The sequence below is a fragment of the Amaranthus tricolor genome, chromosome 2 (genome assembly GCF_026212465.1).
Source record: "Amaranthus tricolor cultivar Red isolate AtriRed21 chromosome 2, ASM2621246v1, whole genome shotgun sequence".
NCBI classification, from domain to species: domain Eukaryota; kingdom Viridiplantae; phylum Streptophyta; class Magnoliopsida; order Caryophyllales; family Amaranthaceae; genus Amaranthus; species Amaranthus tricolor.
In genome coordinates, this window is record NC_080048.1 from 14,162,334 (window position 1) to 14,173,049 (window position 10,716).

General features: G+C 34.9%; 1 long non-coding RNA gene across 3 annotated transcripts; it reads left to right on the forward strand.

Annotated features, from left to right (window-relative positions):
* The first annotated feature begins 556 nt into the window (after window positions 1-556).
* On the forward strand, window positions 557-5,367 carry LOC130804989 (uncharacterized). Of its 3 annotated transcripts, none has more exons than XR_009040123.1 (3): window positions 557-2,610; window positions 4,220-4,289; window positions 4,392-5,367. It is a non-coding gene; the product is annotated as an uncharacterized LOC130804989 (long non-coding RNA). The 3 variants fall into 3 exon arrangements; XR_009040124.1 differs by lacking the exon at window positions 557-2,610 and having other exon boundaries at window positions 3,324-4,289; window positions 4,392-4,691; window positions 4,871-5,367; XR_009040122.1 differs by lacking the exon at window positions 557-2,610 and having other exon boundaries at window positions 3,324-4,289.
* Window positions 5,368-10,716: the final 5,349 nt, after the last annotated feature.

Consider the following 10,716-nt stretch of genomic DNA (forward strand, 5'->3'; position numbering starts at 1 on the left):
GGATTATAGTTTAAAACACTTTGTATCAATTTGTATGCTTTGAACTTCTTGTAACACTTTCCATGATTGTAATATATCTTCGCATTATTTTCATAATTAATGTTTTCTAAGTTCATTATCTTGTAACATATATTCGCATTGTAATATATCATCGCATTATCTTGTATAAAGCTGGTTCGTAGTTGATTATTATGGAATAGATGGTATTGAACTAGTTTAATGCAAGTTGTGCTAAATATTTATGGGAATTGAAAGGAAAAAAATAAAACGTTGCAGGGCCACAGAGCAAACCGCCACATGAGATGGCGGTTTACCTTGACCAAACCGCTACTTCATGTGGCGGTTTACTATTCAAGGCAAACCGCCATCTCATGTGGCAGTTTTTTCTGAAATATTTTAAAAAAAAAGGAAATTGCCACGTAGACGGTATTGTGAGAATTAATATTCCTTCCAATGCAATGTGGAAAATATTTTTAAAAATGGCAATATTATGGGAAAAGATTCAAAAAAAATAAACGGAGTAAATAATAATTTAAATATGCTGATAATCATAGACCATCATAAGCAAATAAAGATTAAATCACTTTATATAACCTCAAAGAACAAGAACTACGTCATAGCTGATATCCTAAAAACCCACAATATATAGGCAAATCCAAAGATTTTGCCTTCTGTAAATTTCTTCTCCAATTTCTTCTCCAAGATAAGATTGATAAGATTTTGCCTTCTGTAAATTTCTTCTCCAAGATAAGATTGATAAGATTGATAAGATTTTGCCTTCTGTAAATTTCTTCTGTAAATGGCTGACGGGCAACTACCACTCCCACCCGTACTCCCTCCACCTCCACCGCCGCAACAACCTCCACACGTTCCTCACCTTCTGGACCACCAAGAAGACGAAGAAAGAGAGGATGATATGCCATTAGTTATCAATGCTACCCCAGCGCCTGATGAAACCAATGTCCAAGTCCGCCAATTGGTCGCTAATGAGATCAAAATTATTGAATTCGATTCTGCAAGAGAAAAGGAAGACGACAAGATGGATATAAAAAAAAATATGGATGAATATATCTACTTCGAGGAGAATCTCAAAAAAGAAGGTATGTATGCTGATATGGTGGATGAGCACGACGAAATAGTAAAGAAACTCAATGCATATCCCATCGTTACTGTTACAAATTACTCAGAGTATAAGGTGCTGACCAAAGCTCTAGATATCGCTTACGATACCAAGATTTGGGTGTCGGAGATGACTTCCCCAAACTCCGTTGATTAAATCAAACAGCTTCGCAATGATTCTCGCCATCACTATAGAATCCTTTTTGCCTCTGATCTCACTGCCGATGAAATTTCCGCTAATCGACATGAACTTTTCGACTCCAAGAACCCTAATTACTCCTCAGAATCCAGTGATTTGCTTATTGGTGACCAATCTGACAGCTCATGTGGCTATTCCGATGAAGACCTTCGGGCCGTTTTTTACGAAGCTAAAAAACTCAACAAGCCGTAGATATAATAAATCTATATATAATACTACATATACGTAAATTGAATATGAAATGGTATTCTATTAGCTGCCTTTAATATTTCGCTGGATTCTAAATGATGTAGGAAATCTTTTAAAAAAAAAAACAAGAAAAAGAAAACGAAAGTTAGTTTTCTTTAAATCTTAAATGGGATAGTCATAGGTGATATATACGGATTGCGGAGTAGTGAGTACCATTTTGGAAAGCTTCCACTAGTTTTTTGTGATTTTTCTTTTAATCTTTGTTGCATTCCATTTTATTGTTAGAATGTCAATATGGCAACCTCAAAAATCTTTTGTATGACTTTGTGATATGATATTATGCAACACTAGATCTTTTATTTGTCAATTGATGTATTGTTGTTACTTGTTAATAAGAGAGAATATTGCTTCTTAATTCGCTATATTATAACTGTGTAAGACAATCAGCAACCATATACAGAGATTTCTGCAAAATTTTGATGTTGGTCTTCTTTATGGTGATATCAGCTTGAGGCCATATGCATCCTGTCTCATTATGTTTACTGATGATATAATCAAGTCAATGTTAGGCAGAGTGACTCATATTATACGTGACATTAAATGGGTAAGAAGAAAAAGCTTTTTGTTGGTGCACCAAATGTGGATAAAAAACAGAACGAATATGAATGCGAAGGAAAGTCGTAATGTAAACTTTGATCAAGAAACTTGTGTTTCCACTCAATTTCTTGAACTTAAATTCACTGACTAAAGGATCTTAATTTTCAATCAAGTTATGGCTTCACTCTCTTAGTCTTAAACTCTTTGGAATTTTCTTGAAACTCATACTCACTTCACTGGGCATTTTAGCGAATTGCCAATCCCCCTATTAATGGCAACAATACAAGTAAAATTTCAGGAAAGTATGCAAAAAAGGGTTGATAAATGGCAGAGAATTCAAATAAGGTTTATGTCAGAGTTTAGCATTACACATCATAGATTTTTTTATTTTCTTTTACTATTGAACCAAGCCCTCTGGTTATATTGTGATTTCATCTGTATTGATGTGTTTGCCCACAGATCGAAGACATGCTAAAGAGAAGCTTTGCAGAATTTTGATTGCGATGGTTAGTAACCATATTGTTCTAGAATTATTTCTCCTGTTCCTATTATATATGCAGTATGATATGCAAGAAAGGTAATATTTTTTGTTGGGTATTGGAGATATCTTTTGAAGAAATTGTTGCAAAAGTGTGAGTTTAATTGTAAAAGTGGTTGGTTTTTGTCAATTTTGTAGAGTGCAGATTTGGAATTTCCTACACCATTCTATTCTATAAGATCATTAAATGGATTATATGGAGATTATAATTCTTGGCAGAATTGCTCTCATCTTATGGATTAGTGGTCATTTTTCTTAAAGTTACCTACCACGTGCATCTCGGTTATAGGGTTAGGGGAAGGGGTAAAGAGTGTGAGATACACGAGGTAAGGATCGAACCCAAGATTATAATTTTTTTTTTTTCAAATATCTCTTTCTCATCCTTCTCCCACACCTTACTAAGTTACCATTTTAATCAGATATGCAATGTGCGTATGTCGTACTTCTTTTTCTTTGGTCTAAGTTCATTCCTTTTACTCTTTTATATGTTTTCAATTAATATACTTAATTCAGTCTATATACCAGTATGAATGTACTTTTAAACCTCAGACCCTTCCATTTGATTGAATTCATTTTTGCTTATGTTCATTTTTAAATTTGATTGTTTATATGAAAATACCTTTTTGCCTCTCTATGGATCCTAAACAAAATTGTATTATGAATTTATGATATTCAATAGCTTCCTGAAAATGTTGCAAGAGTAGCTAGTTGATAAACATAGATTAATTTTGGAAGAATACCCACTGATTATTTCTTGCGGTTATCATTGTATCTCCATCATTTTTAGAATGAAATTAAATTTTGTTTTATCTTTAGAATTTGCCGACTGGATTGGCAGAACAAAGCAGAAGACAATCCGCGTTACTGGGTGAGATGTTACTCTCTGATAGTGGGTTTTCATTACTCCCTCCATATCAGAAATAAAGCATCCATGTTTCTTGAAGAAACAATTTAGACGTCAATTTCTTTTAAAGTATATTGAGCTTAATAAAATTAGTTATATTACAACAGTACGTATCGTTGAAACTCTTTTAGCAATATATCTATGTATATATAAAAGTGGCTAAAACATTATCAGTATTCCTAACTATTCACTCCCTCACTATTCATTACTATTCACAAATGAATAGTGTTTTTGCTTACTCATCCATGCTTAGTTGGCGGCTTAGTTGGCAGCTTAGTTGGCATCCTTCATGACCAAGTGATCAACCGGTTTTGCATTATTGAGCTTGGATGAATAACTCTCCTCTCTCTTCATTAATGTTGTGTGTACTAAGTGTGTGCTCCATGTTTTATGGGCAGCTCTTCATCATGGCTTTGATGGATGATGGTTATTTAATGCACCATAGTCTCATTCATATGATGTCTTTGATGGATGATGTTTATATAATGCACCATATGCAGCATTCTTTTTATGCATTGTGCTTCTTGTGATTCACGAATGTCCATATTGCTATGTTTATTTTCAATGTTCATATTGCTGTGTTTATTTTCAATGTTTTCTTTGTTCTTTGATTCATGATTGTCCATATTTTTTTAAATCTGTTGATAGGTTTTGTTTTTTCGTTCATCTGCAGAATTCTTAACCAACAGAATGCATAGCAGAATCAGCCTGATCAAAGTACCCTACACAGCACAGATCATCAGGTGAGTGTGCTAAATGACCTGCACAGACATTCATTTGGAACTGCAGATATCATTTGTAGGACTAATTTTTGTATTTGCTTTAATGACTATCTATTCGTTCAGGTTTCTGAGATGCTGGAAGCGGGCAAATCACTGTTCAACAAGCTAAGCGTGGATTTTGAAGAGCTAGTTCACATGTTTGCAAGATGCCGATTCTGATTCACTTTGTGAAGGTTTCTTATTTCCTTCTGCTTATGCTCGTGTTTATAATGGTTACAGGATCCACAAGGAGCAGATGAAGAAATGGCAAGAAGAGATAAAACAGCTGAGGATGATCGATACAACCAATGAGGAAATGAATGATCGTCTTTATAATGCCAAATGCCTACACCAAAATGTCGATAAGATGGAGCTGTGAGCCAGGTTCAAGATCTTCATCGATAGTGCTTTCGATTGTGAGTCGTATATTGTTCTAAGAAACTAATCAAGGAAATTCCAGAAATCGTGATCTCATTACCTGGTTCTTGACAGCCTTGGCCATCCTGCTAAAGTCCTTCTTCAATTTATGTTTCTTTTGTTTTGATTTTTGTGTTTCGGTTCAGATTGATCAACAAGCTGCTGAATCACTTGGTAAGGGTGAGAGAAAACAATCTGATGGTTTGGATGTCATTACCTCACACAATGCCCTTACCTATCTAGCGGGAGTTCGTGCATTTGAGCCCTTACCACCAGTGCACAGATGCTGCAGCAATGCAGCCTTTTCTGGTATTCAAAAAGAATAGAGACTTAATAATGTTTTTGCTGAGAAGAAACATGGAATGGCTGTGCTAAAGAGATTGATATCGGGGTAGGTGCAGTGAGGGAGTTTCTCAAGAGAAGATTGAAGATGCGGTGTATGGTACCTTGGAATTGCGAGGACTTTTACAAACTTGGTTATGATATGAAGCGACATTATGTAGTTATGATATGAAATAGCTAACAAAGTTGTTTTGTTTTGTTTCTTGAAAGAAAAGTCTTAAAATGTAAATATTGGTAGCCCAAATTCGGGCAAGATTAAGTGGTGTGTGTAGTAATGTTATGTGCAGATAATTGAATCTCTTCTATTTGTTGCAATTTACAAATCAGTTGTATGTGGGGAGCAATCTCATCATCCATCCTTACAACAATAAAACCATTGGCTATTGAACCAACTGTTACATTTTTTTTCACCACTATTTATTTTTCTTTGGGGGATATGAGAGTTGTATTCAAATAGCTGTTAGTTACTATCACACATACATTCTGTTTCAACATGTTGCATTTGCTTAAGCGTTGTAAAACCCATTTATGATTCAGAGTAATATATTAAGTTTTTGATCAATGGGTTTAGAGTATGTTTGTTTATAGCTTAATATGGATTTGTGTACTTCCTCGTAGGTAGTGGATTTTTGTAAAACATATTATGGAGTTACATTGTTTGAGCACAAATATCACATTGTATTGGTAAAGTTTCTCTATGCACATTTCGAACAACTCAATAAATGCTAGAAAACTTACGTCTTCAAACGATCATTGATATATGCTAACGTAAAATTATTATGCCACTTATCCCTAAGCAGTTCAAAGTTATATGTGGGCAGTTGGTATTCTAGACAAGGCTGTACTGCGTTGGCGTCGTAAAGGAGCTGGTTTGCGTGGATTTAGATCGGAATTCTGTGATGATGATCGAAGATGATGATGATATAATCAAGGTCTTTAAGAAAGAGAAAGTCAATATTTCTATTGACGAGGCTGTCACAAGAGTGCTATCTATGGCTTACTTTCTAGAAGCCCGCCGGCAATATCAAAGAATGCTTGCAAGAACACAAGAAACTAAGGTAGTGATTTTGATACCTCCGAATTTCATTACAATATGCATTGTATGCCTACTGATATAGTCATATAGGTGGAGAATTGTGGCCACTGTCAATTGGGAATGTCTTAGTTGACTACACTTCAAACTATTTTATATGGCTTATATTAAGCTCTTTATGTGGGTTTCTTTATGCAGATGATTATACTGCAGACTCTGGCTTCTCTATTGAAAATTTTACATTGTGAAAATGTTAATGTGTTATTACATATCCTAGATTGCTTCATTTATTTCAATTAGTTGAACTCTTTGAGGTGTCATGTGGATGTGCCATACTAGGTTGGAAGTAATATGGAAATAATCTGTTTTCCATCAAAAGTATATTTTATTAGTTAGTTACTGGTTTTGTGAGGAATCACAAAGAAGTAACACACTGAAGTAGTTCCCAAGTAACATAAGTAAATGGAACAAAATTAAATGGAATAATAGTTAATTGTTCTGGGTAATATTTATTTCAATTTGTTGTGCAGAGAAGGAGATGAAAGAGAGTACTGGTAATGGGCCTTTGATTTTGGACATAAAAGATTTCAAGGTAAAAGAATAATAGTTAATGTTGAGTTATAATAACTGTATTTGTATTTGTATTTGTATAGTCATATTCAGTTTGTTTATGGATCCATGGTTGTTGGATTGTTTGCAATGTATGGCATTACCAATTTATAATACATACCCACCTTTTGTGGAGAAAAATGAAGTTTTAAGGTTCAATCTGTTGGCCTAATGATCTGAAGGATATCCCAAAGAAAGCATGTGATAGACGAGTATGGCCTCGATTACTTTAAAATTAGCTTGTAATTTTCTTTTCATATCTGGCTTGGAGACTAATTATGCTGTTGACTTCATTAATCCTATTTTTTTGACCTCAAACTGTAGTTATGTTTCTCTTTAACTCATAAGAAACCCAACTTCTGGATAATGTAGTGTTTAGTGCAAACCTCTGTTTAACTACTTTGAATTATCTTGACGTAAAATTTGTTCCTTTGATGTTTCTTTGATCAAATTGGTAGTAGAGATTAATATGGAAAAGAAGCAAATGGCACAATAAGCCAAGACAAAAATGTCTAAAGCAGGAAGCAGTTGAATAGTGTTCGTTTATTCAGAGAAATCTTGTATACATAAGTGGCTTACCTCTTGATCTAGCAGATGAAGATGTGAGTCTTTTGTTTTCCTCTATTGTTCTCAGTTTTATTTGGTCCATCCTGTGCTTTTAAACAATAAATCATGATATTTCTTGTTTTCTGGTGGTTGTTCCTCAGGATTATAACATGATGATAATTAGTGAAGCATAATAAACATGTTGCGTTCAAGTTACCAGTTCAGCAGGCTTATATTTGAACAGCCCATATGTAGATGAAACCATATTGCATGTATCAGCCACACGACTCTCAATATTTGCAGGCATGGCTATAGAATTTAAGCTATCATGTTCATAATGCTTCCCAGAAGAGATCTGATTTTTGACTGAAGACTGAATCGAATGAAGAAGTACATGACTTTGCAAAAGTGAACTTCCAGAAAATCAGTTTAATTGCACCTGAAAAGTAGACAGGGAGAAGTTTCTGGAATCTTCTCTTCTGTCAAAACACAGGCAGAGAACCTTCAAGCTTTCCGAGAGGATCGCGCTGATGAGGTGGCATGCATTGAAAATGAGGCTCCTTGGGGTTAAAGACTTGTGTCTCCAAATATGTGCACTCCTATTTCAACGTCTATAAACTAGAAGATTGTGTACCTGGCTTTGGTGAAATCTTGTTAGCTTTTACAAATTTGTCTAAGTATGCAATCTATTTACTATTTGTAGATTTGCAAGTTAATGTGCCGTCTATTAATTTACTCTATTTTTAGTTCTTTAATCAATTCATTGATCGTCATTCGCTCTTTCAGTTCTCTTTGAACCCTATTTAAATATTATACTTCCTCTGATTCTTAATACTTGCACAACGAACTCACCATTTTCTCGCACTAAATGGTGGGTCTTTGGTGAAACAAAATATACAGTCATACAAAAAAGATGACCTTAAAGTTGTAGTTTCTGTCTGATTAATCATATTTTATGTTTACTTATTCATAGTTGCAAAATCTTATGGCGTGGAGTTCACTGTTAGTTAAGGTGTGTGTTATGAACTTGTGTAGTGTCTTGTAAGTTGGTCTTGGGTCAAGGATGTTGATGATTCTTATTTTCTCAAACAGTTCATTTCTGTCCTGCATTGTCGACGGCTGTGAAGACTATGAAGTGTAATTTATTTTGAGTATTGATTCGATTAATTATTGTTAATGACTAACAAATTTGCACAATATAATGCTATTAGAGACATAATAAATGCGCTCAATGAGTATTATCTTCTTAAAAATGGGTTTGTAAAACGATGATATTGTTAATGCCCAACGATATCAAAAGTTTCCCCGAGATTGGATCGTTTCACACAACTTCCTTCGGAACAAGTGATCTTATGTTCTGTATATTTTGTGCAGGTTATGGAATTTCTCAAAGCACTTGTAACTTGGAAGCTGAGTTCAAGAGTTGCCAGTGCACAATGCGCAGCTCCATACAGCTGCTTCTGTTGCTGCAGTGGCTGCAGCAGTGGCAACAACAGCTGATGCGACTGTTACTGCATCCAAATCATCTGGAAAGGACGAACAGGCAGTGCACACCGGTTTGGCAGTGGCTTCAACTGCAACTTTGGTAGTTGCACAGTGTGGAAGCCACTGAGGCAATGGGGGCTGAGAGAGAACACTTGTCGTCGATTATCAACTCCACTATCAATGTTCAGTCTCATGGTGATATTATGACTGTCACCGCTGCTGCTGCAACAGGTTTGAGCATTATTCTTCTTCCATCATAAGCAATCATATAAGTGCATTCTATTGACTGAAGAGCAGTTTTGGGTTCTGTGTTCCTAAAATGATTTCCAAAAAGGCATAAAATGTTTATCAAGTATTTTATTTTGTCCACTTTCCATGCCTTTTTCAATTCAATCGATGTTCTATAATTAATAGTATCGTGTTTGTGTTAATGTTAGTGTGGTTAGATAAAGGATGGATTGTTCTTGTTCTGTTTGATTTGTTAGAATTTTACAAATCGTATTTATGTTAATGTGGTTTTATCGGGTGTTTTATATGTTGTCATTTAGAGCGTATAATGGTTATTGGAAATTAAATTAAATAAATTAATTTGATTATATCCCAAGGTTGCAAAGATCATGTTTTGAGCAAAAGCAATGTACACGGCTCGTGAAACAACTCGCGGCTCGCGAGGAAGAAGGAAAAAGTCACTGTTTTTTGGATCACCAGGTCACGGCCCGTGACCCAGCTCGCGGCTCACGAGTGAACAGTGCCAAAGTTTCTGGTTTTTTGCTGTTTTCCTTTGCAATGTTAGTTTCTCGTTTGGTTGGTTATAAAATAACTTCCAACGGTTTATTATGGTTATATTAACCATATGTATTGGGATGGTTTGGTTCAAAGGCGACATTAGTTCGTGAACCAATCTCGTGTTTCGTGAAGTAACGTGTTGCTTCGTGAAGTAACGTGTTGCTTCGTGAAGTGGTGTGAGCTATTCTATAAATATAGAATGCTTGTGTGGTTTTTCGACATATGAAATTTCTGATTTCTTTACTTCTCAAGCACTTTACATCGAGAACTTGCAATCCTCGTTTGTAATTTTCCGTATCTCTTTCCATTTAAGTTTCTCTTACATCGTTCTAATTTCCGTGTGCTCGGAATTTAGTGTAATTCTTTGTATCTCAGAACATATTTCCGGTTTATTCCCAAGCACCATAGTAGGGAGAAAATGATGTTTTAGGAAAGAGCAACTCGCCTAGAATTAATATCAAGATCAAACAAAATCTTCTTGTTACTTTGTTCGGGTTTGAAGATCGGTTTTTCGGAGATCTCAGTGGTGTACATAAGCATGGTTCTTGAAGGTCATATGTAATTTGTTTTCCTTTTACAAAATTGTAACTTCATTATATTGTGTATTTAATATATAAAGTTACATATTTCAACAATCTAAAACATCAGTTTCTCTTTGAATTACGATATGGCAAGTCTCAAGGATTTGACTACGAACTTTGTCAAACTTGACGAGTTTGTAGGCAATGAGTTTAGGAGATGGCAAAAGAAAATGCTTTTTCTCTTAACTACTTTAAAAGTTGCTTATGTGATAAGTACACCAAGGCCTAGTGAAAAGGAAGACGAGACTCCGGAGGATATTCGTGCCAGAAGTAAATGGGACAATGATGACTTTATCTGTAGGGGGCACATCCTTAATGGTATGAGTGATACTCTCTTCGATGTTTACCAAAATGTTGAATCCGCTCAAGAAATGTGGTCCTTACTTGAATCTAAATATATGGCCGAAGATGCATCAAGCAAAAAGTTTCTTGTAAGTAATTTCAATAATTTTAAGTTTGATGATAATCGCCCTATTATGGAACAATTTCATAAGGTACAAAGGTTATATGATAATCTTAAAAGGCATGACATAAATATGGATGAACTCTTTGTTGTCTCTAGTATTATCGATAAATTACCACCATCATGAAAAGATATTAGGAGTACCCT